Source organism: Rhinolophus hipposideros, assembly GCF_964194185.1.
Source record: "Rhinolophus hipposideros genome assembly, chromosome: 9".
NCBI classification, from domain to species: Eukaryota; Metazoa; Chordata; class Mammalia; order Chiroptera; family Rhinolophidae; genus Rhinolophus; species Rhinolophus hipposideros.
In genome coordinates, this window is record NC_138055.1 from 24,489,863 (window position 1) to 24,503,278 (window position 13,416).

At 39.9% G+C, this 13,416-nt stretch overlaps 1 pseudogene across 1 annotated transcript; it reads left to right on the plus strand.

Moving 5' to 3' along the window:
- Nucleotides 1-4,715: 4,715 nt before the first annotated feature.
- LOC308501832 (plastin-3-like) lies at nt 4,716-7,962 on the plus strand (annotated as a pseudogene). The gene is made up of 3 exons: nt 4,716-4,870; nt 4,952-6,585; nt 7,838-7,962. The product of its transcript is annotated as a plastin-3-like (transcript).
- The last annotated feature ends 5,454 nt before the right edge of the window (nt 7,963-13,416 follow it).

Below are 13,416 nucleotides of genomic sequence, written 5' to 3' on the forward strand. Positions count from 1 at the left end.
GTGCCATTTGTGTCAACATGGATCTTGAGAGTATCATCCTATGTAAAATAAGTCAGATGGAAAAGGACAAGAATCATGTGATTTCGCTCATGTATGGAATATAAAACAGAAAACAACAAATGAACAAACAAACTCATAGATACAGACAACAGTAGATACAGAAGTTACCAGAGGAGAAGGGGTGTGGAGGTGGGAGAGTAGGAGGAAGAAAAGTTGGTAAAGGTGGTCAAATATTTGATGAAGGAAGGAGACTAGACTCTGGGTAGTGAGCACACAATGCAATATACAGATGATGTATTATAAAATTGTATACCTGAAACTTATGTAATATTTTTTTTTGAAACTTATGTAATATTATTAACCAATGTTACCCCGATAAATTTAATTTTAAAAAAAGAAAAAAGGAAAAAAAATGATATAATTGTATGGTCTTGTTTCCCCTAGAAATCCATCTCTTTGATCATCAGTTCCTTGCAAATTTGTTTTTATAAACCTTGCCCTACATTTTAAAGGGTATTCTCAGTTCATACTGAGGACTACGTTTCCTGGTTTGCAAATCATTATCTGAATAAACTCTCTTTCAGTTTTTCAAAAACCTTCTCTGGATTTTTATTTACATTTTTGGCAACAAAGATGGAATTTGAAGGGGCATCCTGATTCCCTCCATTTCTCAGGGGGAAGTCACTCCATTCTGTGGACCTGAAGTGCCCTTTGCGGTTGAATTGCTTTCCTCTGCGTTCGAGAGGCATCCATCGGTAAGTCCTCTCAAATCTTTGCTCTCCCAAGCTTTCAGTTTAGATCAGAGAGTGTTATTCTGAGTGTTATTCTTAAGGGGAGAGATCCCCCCGCCATAGGTTTTTCAGTTTTCCAGGGAGAGACACCTCCATAAGGGATCACAGGATTTAACCTTAACCCACAAGGTTCCAGGCTATAGAGTCTTTCACAAAGGATAGGTAATTCTGATTCTAAGGTGACATCTGCTGGCCCTTTACTGCCTAGCACTCCTGCAGGATAGATGGTTAAAAACTGTGGGTCAGTGAGTGGCCTGTAACTGACTGACTTGGTCTCTGGACTAAAATGACCTGAGATGATTTAAATTAAACACGCCCCCCTGAGGCTCTTGATATTCCTAAATTTGTTTATTTAAGGGCCCAATTAGAACAAGGAGGTTTCCATACCGAAAGCAATGGGAAGCTTTTCCCAAAAGAAATTAGAAGGCCAGTATAGCTTCTCTGCATGAAAGTAACTCTTAAATCTAATGAATTAAGAGAGTTCAAAAACTAGAGGACTCCTCTGGTGCATGCAACTCTCCTTGTAACTCAGCTTCCTCTCCTTCCCTGACTCCACCTCTGTCCTCTACCCATGCAACCATTGCCTCTCCTTCTCTAGCTGATCTCCTCTTTCTCTCCTCAGAAATTTCCCCTCCTGAGTCTCCTATTCTTGAGGCAGGATAAGTAGCCTAGGGAATTAACCTCCCTCTCCAGGATGCAACAGGAGGCACCTCACTAATTACAGTTTCAAAAGAAACTGCATCCGGCACCTGCAGCTGAAGAAAACAAGAACCAGTTTTATCCAGGAGGGCCAGTGTCCCTGATCCAGACCTGACCTTTACCTAATTATAATGTCATTATAATCTCATTTACACTGTGCTTCCAACGACTCCCATCATGCCCCAGATGCCATGACAGCTCTGGAGAAACCAAATGAGGACAAATGAGCAGGAAACTGAAGGTGCTAATTGCAGGAGACAGATGAGCTGAAACAAGGCCATGTGACCAATTTCCACTCCAAAGGGAGATAAATACCCCTGGTCAGGACTTCCTTGGTGCAACTGAACCTCTGAGTTTGCCTGCGCTTCCTTCTCAAGTGTGCACTTTATTTTCAATAAACTCCCTGCACTTTCCTGCATCTGTCTCGCTCTTGAATTCTTTCTTGCACTGGTCACCACTGGTCTGGGTTGAGTCTTCTCTTGCACATCTCCGTGAGCCTCCTGCAGCATTCTAACGGCACCTTTTAAATGTCGTAGAAATTCTGATGGGGTAGATACTATCTCTTATGCCCCCTGGTCTAAATCAGAACTGTTGGCCATAGTAAAGGACATTGCAGACCATAAAACTAATTCCCTTGAATTTAAAGGACATTTTACTCTTAAATGTAACCTGGCTTCTTGGATCTTTACCAACGCATCTATATGTTAATTGGCGATGTGTTAGCTAAAGAATGGCACCCCTTACAAGATTTTAAATTGACCAGAGCAGTGGCCCTAGAAGCTAGCCAATAAACTTCTTAAGGCTATTCCCCAAATACTTCCAAGACAGATTAATTGGAAGGCCATCCATAGATGTACTCTATAGATGGATGAGCCAGTACTTGATTATTTTGACTGGTTTGAAAAGATCTTTCAACAAAACTCAAATTAAGGAATTAGTGATGAGACCCTTAATTTATTTAATCCAATTATTTGTAGCAGGTCTTTCTGAAAATATTAGCATCTTGTTAAACAACATGACCTTAATTGGGCAGATAAAGGCCCTCAGGAGATCACCTTACTGGCAAATAAACTCTCTAAAACTATTGTAAAAAATAGAGATAATAGAAAAAAGAAAAAAAAAGAGTTCTGGATTACTAAGAAAGAATTACTAAATAGTGGCCCTCCAACTCCAGCAATTTAATAAACCAACCCCACCAAATAATTAAAATACTCAGGGCCCAGACCTGAAGGCTTGCTTCTTTTGTAAAAGACCAGGACATTTAAAAAAGGATTACCTCAAATATCAATGGTGCGTGCAACTCTGCCCCAGTAGGACCCTAAAATTTCAGACTGGAACACAAGAACAGGGATGCTCTGGGGAAATAAAGGGGACATTTCCTTTGTTAAAAGCCAACAAACTAGAGGAAATATATATATATATATTAAAATTGGGGATGAATTAGTTAGAGCTTTATTAGATACAGAAGCAACCCTTTCAGTCCTCAACCCCAAAGCCCTTTCAATGTCTCCTCCCTGGAGTCAAGAAAAAAAATAAAATGGTTGGGGTAACTAATAACCCTATAACAGTCCCCAAATCTTTACTAGTCCCTTTTTTGATTGTGCCCCTCTTTGGCACTCATTAATTTTTTTCTTGTCCCTTCTGCCTCAATTCATTTATTAGGAAGAGATTTTCTAGAAACCTAGCAAGCTCATATTTTGTGAGATAACAAGACAGACTCAGAAACAAGTAATTTTTAAAACCCCTATCTATTCCTTATTTTATCCAACAATTCTTACCCTGTCCTGCAAGTTCTGCCTGCCTATCTCTGGGCAGATAATCTTCCCTAATCCTCCACTGATATAGGGAAAATCCATTCAGCATTCCCCATCAAAATTCAAACAGATCTTAACAAACCTTTACCTAATATAAAGAAATACCCCCTAAACTCTAAGTCACAGACAGAAATTCAACCCATAATAGAGGAATCTTTAGCTTGGGGGCTCACTGTCCCTTGTCTTAGCCCCTGCGATACCCCTATCTTTCCCATCCAGAAGCCTAACAGAAAGGGATGGTGATTTGTCCAAGACTTTGGAGCAATTAATAACATAGTTATTTCCCAGCATCCTGTAATTCCTGACCCCCATACATTCTTAAAAAATATCCCTCCCGAGAGTTTTTTTCTGCCGCAGACCTCTGCAGTACCTTTTTCAGTATTCCAGTTGATTCAGAAAGTCAATATTCTGGCTTTCACTTGAAAAAATCAACAGTATACTAGGACTGTGTTACCCCAGGGGTATACTGAAAGTCCTATTTATTTTTCTCAAATTCTTAAGGCAGATCTTACAGATATTGTATTTCCCTGTAAATCTACCTTCCTTCAATGTATAGGTGATCTATTTCTATGCTCCTGCTCTGAACAGTCTTCCTAACAGTCTCCATTTATTATATAATTTAGTTCTAAATGGACATAAGATCACGAAAGAGAAACTTCAATACTGTCAGCCATCCATGAAATTTTTAGGATATCTCCTTATCTCAGAGGGCCTAAACTTTGACCCATCCCAGATATAGGGCATATTAGCTTTCTCTGAACCCAAAACTAAAAGACAACTTCAAGGGTTTTTAGGACTTGCAGGATACTGCTATAATCGGCTCCCTAATTTTTCCTTATTCTCCCAACCCTTATAACAGTTTCTGAAAGCATCTTCTTCTGATCGCCTACAATGGAACGATAAGGCTGAAGAATCTTTTACTATTTTAAAAAAAACAACTAACTCAGGCACGAATGCTAGGACATTCAAACTATAACCTTCCCTTCTCACTTTTTGTCCATAAAAGGGAGGGAAATGCATTTGGTGTACTTGTTCAACCCCGTGGTGGACAACACTGCCCTGAAGGATATTACAGCCAACAGTTAGACCTCACAGCCCAGAGCCTACCACCCTGCCTTAGGGAAGTAGCCACCACTGCTACTTTAATTAAAGCTACTGAAAAAAATAATTTTTGGATCTCCTCTCACTCTCTGTGTTCCCCATGTAGTCAAGTCTTTTAAATTCCAATCAGAAAAAAAGATTTTGAGAGACAGAAGTTATTTGAATGGGTCTGTGGGAGGCTATCAGGCCAGATGTGGTACTCTGAGACTTTATAGATCCTGAGACCACTCTGAAAAGTATTTTTTCCCAACTTCTCTACTGAGAAGTTGTCTGCCTTTAGTGGAATCTTAACACCATAGATCTTCTATAAATGGATGAGATGGCTACCACTCAGATTTCCAAAGATGAGCCTGATGAATTCAAAGAGGCCTTTGCAGAAGTTGATCTCAACAGCAATGGATTCATCTGTGACTATGAACTTCATGAGATTTCAAGGAAGCTAATATGCCATTACTGGGATATAAAGTGATAGAAATTATTTAAAAACACATGCTGGATAGTGACAGGAATAAAGTTGGGAAGATAAATTTTGATGAATTTGTTTATATTTTCCAAGAGGTAAAAAGCAGTGATATTGCCAAAACCTTCCGCAAAGCAATCAACAGGAAAGAAAGTATTTGTGCTCTGGGAGGAACTTCAGAGCTGACCAGTAAAGGAACATAGCATTCTTACTCAGAGGAAGAAAAATACGCTTTTGTTAGCTGGATAAACAAAGCTCTGGAAAATGCTATACCAATGAACCCAAATATGGATGACCTGTTCAAAGCTGTTAGTGATGGAATTGTGCTTTGTAAAATGATCAACCTTTCAGTTCCTGACACAATTGATGAAAGAACAATCAACAAGAAGAAACTTACACCCTTCATCATTCTGGAAAACTTGAACTTGGCACTGAACTCTGCTTCTGCCATTGGGTGCCACGTTGTGAACATTGGTGCAGAGAATTTGCGGGCTGGGAAACCTCATCTGGGTTGGGGACTTCTTTGGCAGATCATTAAGATCAGTTTGTTTGCTGACATTGAATTAAGCAGGAATGAAGCCTTGGCTGCTTTACTTCGATATGGTGAGACTTTGGACGAGCTTATGAAATTGTCTCCAGAAGAGCTTCTGCTTAGATGGGAACACTTTCATTTGGAAAACTCTGGCTAGCAAAAAATCAACAACTTCAGTGCTGACATCAAGGATTCCAAAGCCTATTTCCATCTTCTCAATCAAATGGTGCCAAAATGACAAAAGGAAGGTGAACCACGGATAGATATTAACATGTCAGGTTTCAATGAAACAGATGATTTGAAGAGAGCTGAGAGTATGCTTCAACAAGCAGACAAATTAGATGGCAGAGAGTTTGTTACCCCTGCTTGTTGTCAGTGGAAACCCCAAACTGAACTTAACATTTGTGGCTAACCTGTTTAATAAGTACCCAGCACTAAGCCAGAGAACCAGAATATTGATTAGACTCTATTAGAAGGAGAAACTCGTGAAGGACCCTTTCACGAAGGGACCTATTAGAAGGACCCTTTCATAACTAGGTAAAATCTCTTGGTGTTAATCCCCATGTAAACCATCTCTATGCTGACCTGCAAGGTACCGTGGTAATCTTACAGTTATATGAATGAATTAAAGTTCCTGTTCACTGGAGTAAGGTTAATAAACCTCCATACCCAAAATTTGGAGCCAACATGAAAAAGCTAGAAAACTGCAACTATGCTGTTGAATTAGGGAAGCATCCTGCCTAATTCTCCTTGGTTGGAATTGGAGGACAAGACCTAAATGATGGGGAACCAAACCCTGACTTTGGCTTTAGTCTGGCAGTTGATGAGAAGATATACCCTCAATGTACTGGAAGATCTCAGAGATGGGCAGAAAGTTAATGACAGCATCATTGTAAACTGGATGAACAGAACATTAAGCAAAGCTGGAAAGTCAACTTCCATTCAGAGTTTTAAGGACAAGACGATCAGCTACAGTTTGGCAGTTGTGGATTTAATTAATGCCATCCAGCCAGGCTGCATAAACTAGGACCTTGTTAAGAGCGGCAGTCTAACAGAAGATGACAAGCATAACAATGCCAAGTCTGCGGTGACAATGGCTAGAAGAATTGGAGCCAGGGTGTATGCTCTCCCTGAAGACCTTGTGGAAGTAACGCCCAAGATGGTCCTGACCGTTTGCATGCTTGATGGGTAGGAGAACAGCAGAGAGTGTAAAATAACTAATTTGAATAAAAACAACCTTGCTCCCAGGTGCATGATTAGCAGGTCAGCTATTTCCAGATAAAGGGCTCGTGGCTTAAGGAACCGGTCATTTAAAGGACTTTTAATTTTGATTGATTAACAAGACTAGCTCTTCATGAAAGCCCTAAGGGGAAAGAGTTTTCATAAAAACAGCTCCTTTTCTGTAGTAAAGGTTGGATTTATCAGGCACTATTGACATGTTCTCATAGCCAAATCATTTACTCTCCTAGATTGCTGCCCTGGACATTTCCCACTGCTGTATGTTATTCCTTTCTATGTATCTTTTTCCCTCTTAGAATATCCACCTCTTGGGACCTGCTTATAACTGGATATGAATATCATTAGACAATAATTTTGCTTTCCACCTAGTATGGTAGTTCTTATTTGAGAACTGTGGTCAGAGGATATTTAGATATGAGTATCCTTTGCTTATCTTTATAGTACTGAAAATTTGCAGAAGTAACTAGCTGTGCAGAATATAATAGAAGTTTTCATATTCTTTTATTCTTAAAATCAGTATCTTTTTATAGTATTCTTTCTACATGATCCTTTTTTGTACATTTAATATTTTGATTACATTAAACAAGACTGCTGATTTTGCTACTTTTTAAAGGAATCTTCAAGTAAGTAAAAAACATACATTATAGGTAGAGGAAAAAATGTACCTTAAATTTGCATCTTCCCCTTTACCCAAACTGTAAACAGTCATATTTTAAGACATATTTTGTCTTAAAATACTTGGTTCAATATCTACTTATTTGTTTTAAAACCTGTATCATCAAACTCTCTCTATTTAAAATGCTGTTGAATATGACACTTGAGGAGAGAGTGTGCTCAGAAGTCAGAATACGGTAGGCTAAGTATGATAAGCATACAACAGATTTTCTAATTTTACACCTCAGACAAGGTTGTGGTAACTAAAAAGATAAAAAAAAATATGTAGGACTTATGTATGTAGGACTTATGTACTCTTGCTTTGTCAAGCTGTTTGCTACAGTTTTCAAGATCATAACGTTACTCTAACTCTGAGAAATGATGTAATCCAATAGCAATGTATTAGTTCAAATAAAGGCATTTACATAATAAAAATAATTCCAATCATACTCAACATCTTTCTGTTAACCATATCACCTCTCTTATGAAATACTTTTCTCTTCTCCTCATCTAACAATCACCCGCTACAATCTTCTTAATCCTGCAGCTCTCGTTCCCTTCCCTGACAACAATCCCCATGACAGTATTTCCCTGACAGACCAGTTACGAGAACTCCTTTACATAATTCTGATTTCAGCTGGTTCACTTATGGGTCTTATCTCCAGAGATTGACCAAGCTGGTTATGCTATTGTTTCTTTTTTTTTTTTACTAGATCATGTATAAGGTTTATTTATATCTAATCAAATTTTTTAAAATAATCACCTGAATCTTCCTGGGCTTCATGAGTTTCACCATCATCTGTTACTTCTAATTCTTTTACAAAATTTGAGGGAAACAGTCCCAACTTGTTGTTCAGGGTTCCACTCCACCAGCCTTCTTTTACCTCTTCATTAATGTCAATAATATCTCCCACTCTCATCTCCAGTTCATCTTCATTTTGTGGAATGTACTCAAAGAGAACTTTACACTGACGCTTCTTGGTCTTCTTCTTAATGTTTTTAGTTTGTGGATGTGGCTGAATTCCTCCAGCTGGAAGTCCATAGGTGCTTATTTGTTGTACAAGACTATGCTATTGTTTCTTTAGAGGAGACTGTAGAATCAGGCCCACTCCCAAAAGCTAGGCTGGCACAACAAGCTGAATTATATTTACTAACCAGAGCTTGTATCTTAGCCGAAGACAAAACTGCTAATACCTATACAGACAGCAGGTATGCTTTTGGAATAGCCCATGTTTTGGTATACATTGGAAACGATGCGGGTTCCTTACATCCTCAGTACAACCCATCAAAAACAAAAATTTTAGTGTTAACCTTTTAGATTCTATCTTACCTCCTAGATCAATGCCTATTATAAAGATACAGAATCACTCTTCTATGCAAGACAAAACTGAATTAGGGAACATTTAGCTGATGCTGAGGTTAAATCAGTAGCACATCAGTCACCACTGTCCCTGCGATCATTTCTCATACTTCTCTGCATAAAGTTGCACCTTATCTCCAACTGGTCAAAGCCCAAGCCACCTTTTCAGACTCTGAAAGGGGGAAGTGGATGAAACAAGGCTGCACTTTTGATTCAACTCAGTGGATATGACTCAAGGCAAACTGCTGCCCTGTTCTTCCTCTCAGGCTTCCAAAAGTAAGTGTTAACTTTTATTCATAACTTACCCACACAGATAAAATGATTCAATGAGGAAAGCAATACTATTGGGAACTCTTCCATCAAATTTATCAACTGTGCAAAATTTGCTCTCAATGTAACCCTGGCAAGCTGATACATGCCAATATGGGTCATTTCCCTCTGCCACCTGGACCATTTGAAGTATGGCAACTTGATTTTATTCAACTTCTGCTTTCTCAGAATTATAAGTTCATACTTGGTATGATTTGTATGTTTTCTCACTGGGTTGAAGCTTTCCCTTGCCATCAGGATATAGCCAGGGATGCAGCTAAATTCTTGCTAGAAAAGACTTTGTCAACTTGGGGAGTCCCTCAAGAAATACACAGTGATCAAGGAATTCATCTCAGAGAACTGATTATCAAAGCCAGTTGCAAAATCTGGTCTATTTATCAACACCACCATTGTACCTACCATCCTCAATCTTCTGGTTTGGCGGAAAGCATAACAGGCATAATTAAAATTCAATTTGCTGGCCTTACAGACGCTGCCATGTGGGAGCTGCCCACACCCAGCCACTGTCATCCCCACCATGTTCTTAGATCTCATCATCTATGGCGAGCCCTTGGGACACGCCTCCTTTGAGCTGTTTGCAAACAAAATTCCAAAGACAACAGAAAACTTTTGTGCTCTGAGCACTAGGGAGAAAGGATTTGGTTATGAAGTTTCCTGCTTTCACAGAATTATTTGGTATTTATGTGCCAGGGTGGTGACTTCACATGCCATAATGGTATGGGAGGCAAGTTCATCTATGGGGAGAAATCTAATAATGAAAATTTTATCCAGAAGTGTATGGGTCCTGGCATTTTGTCCATGGAAAATGCTGGACCCAACAACAAAAATGGTTCCCAGTTTTTCATCTGCACTGTCAAGACTGAGTAGTCAGATAACAAGCATGTGGTCTTCGGAAAGGTGAAAGAGGATTAGTGCTAAATCTGAGGTAGAATCTTTTTCTCCCCTAATATTTACTTGAAAGGTAAAATTTGAAGGGGGCAAGTCTAGGTAAATGATAGGTCAGAAACATTATCAAAATTAGTTACAGAAATGACTAAAAGTAAGTATTCGTCCTCTGTTTATTGAGGGATTTGGTGGCATATCCAACAATCAGAGAGCTTGCCCTCTTTAGCTGTGCATTGGGAGAGCTTTATCAAGACATTATCTTTCCAAGTATAAATGGTTATAAAAAAGAATAAGAAAAGAATGCTTGATTTGGTCTTCATTATAACAGGTTAAAGCTTAAACAGTTAAAAAAAAGTGGAAAGACAGAGTAAATGATTCAACAATTAATGTAAGGGATGAAGGGGAGATCAGGAGTTAATATGCAGAGTTAATGGGGAATATTCAGAATTTAGGAATTTGTACTGGGGGATAAACATCAGAGCTCCCAAGCTACTTTTAGGGGATCTTGAGTGAGGGTCTGGGGGTTTTCAGTTAGATATAAGAGGATAAAAATTGATAAGAAATAGAGTAAAAAAAATATTGTTACAGTTAGGCATTTCTGGTAAAAGGTCAGGAATCAGGTGTCAGTATATTAACCTCAAGGGTAGGAGTATATGTCAATAGAGACATGATCAGAAACTTATCTACTACAATAGGTCAGTAGCTGAAGAAATGACTAAAGCCATTTCTGCCCAACAGAAATCACTAGATTCCTTTACTTGAAGTAGTTTTCGACAATTGTATGGCCTGAGACTGGCTGCTGGTTAAACAAGGGAGAGTTTGTGCTGTTGCCCACACTACTTGCTATACATATATAAACATCTCTAGAAAAGTAGAAACTTGATTAGAAAAAATTATCAGCAATCTAGATGGCTATAGCAAGTAAGGAGGAATGACCAATTACATGACTTGCTTAACTGGCTACCTTCTATAATAGGAAATTGGTTCCAATCCATATTAAAAATTATTGTCATGATAGTAATAAGTTTATTGATCTTGTTTACAGCATTTAAACTTATGGTCTACCACCTTTCTTATTGTTTGAAGTCAGCTGTAAAGACTGAAATGGTAGCACATAAAATAGAAATAATTAATCAGTCTACCACAACTGTTAAACTTTTGTAGTCCTAATTATTAATAAGTGTATATTCCCTTATGTTTTAACTATCACTTTTACTTAAAGCCATGTTCTGCCACTCTAACTTCTTATGTCCCACTTACCCAGCCTGTACAGACTTGGGCCATTGGGGTTTAAACCATTATGAAATTTTGGTCTCATTTCCTTCCTCCATGGGACAAAAAGGATCTTGAGCAGGGAGATATGTCTCTTGGCAATGACAATGGGACTCAATAAGAGAGAATCAGATTCATTGCTAGATTCATCAGCACTGTTGCATTCTGTTAGGTCTGATAAAAAGGGGAAAATAAGAACTTAAAAGAACTTTAACATCATAACTTATGGCCCAATATTTTGAATTTTGCAGCTTTTGCTCTGAAGCAGCTTACAGAACATAACTTTGCCTTTTGGGCTCCAAAACTGCCTGTGGAGCAAGCAGCCCTCCTGTGCTGATTGTACTGTTTGATTACTTGTAGTCCTTGCATCATTGTTAAACAATACTCCCTGTACTATCAGTGTGTGATCAAAGCAGACTTTTTGTTCTATAGGTGTAGGCTGAAACTAGGATTGATAAATGCTAAATCACATATTGCCCATTGTTCTTATCTCACAACCCCACTTGCTCGACCACTGAGTCAGCTGACCATTGAAAATCCAGTTGCCAGAGATGACATCATAGAAACGGTGGCGTGAGGTGAGCCTATGAAATCTTCCTTGGAATTTACAACAAATTGAACATCTATAATTCCACAAAGGACTCCCTGAATAGCAGACAGGCAAGACTAAGAGATACACAATTAAAATCATCTACAGGTGGGCAAATTAAACGAGGAGGGGGGGAAGAGAAGGGGGAAGTGCAGAGATGCGGGCCGCACAAGCACAGGATGCAGACTGGAGCTTGGAGCTCCGAGCTCCCTGTATTCCAGAGTTACCACAATCATGGGAGAGGGAAGAATTCAGACTGCTAGCACTCCCCTTATGGCCCACAGTCTCGCCTGAGGGATCAGCGTATAATACAGCTTAACCCAACACTCACCACAGAGACCTCGGAGGAAAGACTGAGGGAAGAAAGGTGAAATTAGCAGTTTAAGCCCTCACTGCCAAGCAGAGGATAGAAGGCTTAGGCACGGAGCCAAGCCAACCCCTCTCACCTTCGCAGAGCTTGCCCCACCGCCACCTCCCCAGTGCTAAAAGCCCAACAGTAGCAGTGTCAGTGCTAGAAGATGAACAGTAGCAGTGTTCTTTTGAGAACAGAATATTTGCAGTTCTGAAAACTGTAGCCTGTAGCCACAGACTCGCAGCCCAACTAGTTCTGGTGAAGGGGAGAAAGCCTTGGGTACAGGATTGGCTGTGCTGGTGGTCACTGCCATTGTTCAGAGCCACCTCTCACAACCTACTCCACCACTGCCCCCACCTATCTGGATGAATCCCTGCAGGGGCAAACAGAGCTGCTGAAACACACAGTCCCTGAATCTGGTGCAGGAAGAGCTTCGGAACTTCAGAAGCTCTCCATATCCCGCAACAGATGCAGTGCCCTGAGTCCCAGACGACCTGCTCACAGAGGAGAAGCACACCTTCCAGGGAATCCTGCCCCACCATTGTGTGAGAAGCTGGAACAATGCAGAGAAAATATAACACTACAGCATGAGAGAGAATAAAAGGCTGCAGTCAGAGAGAAAAAAAGCATTCTACCAACACCTACTAGAAAGCAGAAAAAGACCTCTTCCTACCAACCTGTTGCAGAACCCACTCATATAGATGTCCAGGAAGACAAATAACAATTCATTAATTGCTATGAATAACCAAAGTAAAAGGGCAGCTCAGAAATAAAATAGAACAAAAATCATCATATTTGTATGGATAACAAAAGACTCTGAATAGCCAAAGCAATTCTAAGAAAAAAGAACAATGCTGGAGGTGTCACACTCCCTGACTTCAGCTTGTACTACAAAGCAACAATAATTAAAACAGTATGGAGTGGCAGAAAAACAGACACACAGACCAATGGAATAGAATTGAGAACCCAGATATAAACTGTCGTGCAGGGGACCCTGCTTGCTGCGCCATTTGTCATGTGGGGCGGCGGGCGGGGTCTCTGGTCCCGCTCCCCACATAAGAACGCAGGACATGGTGAGGGCAAAAAGGAACACCCACGGAGCCATAAGTAGGGGAGTCATATCACTATTCTCACCGGCGGCATCCGCCTCTCTGCAATCCGCTCTTGCTAGCCCCCATTCCTTCTGCTATTGTAGCCACAGCAGTTATATTAGTGGCCAATGGCTTACGGGTTACAGCTGACCGCCAGCTAGCCACAGCTGATGGCCATCTGATCACAGTTGATGGCCATTTACTACCTGAGCCAGCATCTTTCTATGTGAGGCCGAGAGCCTGGAAA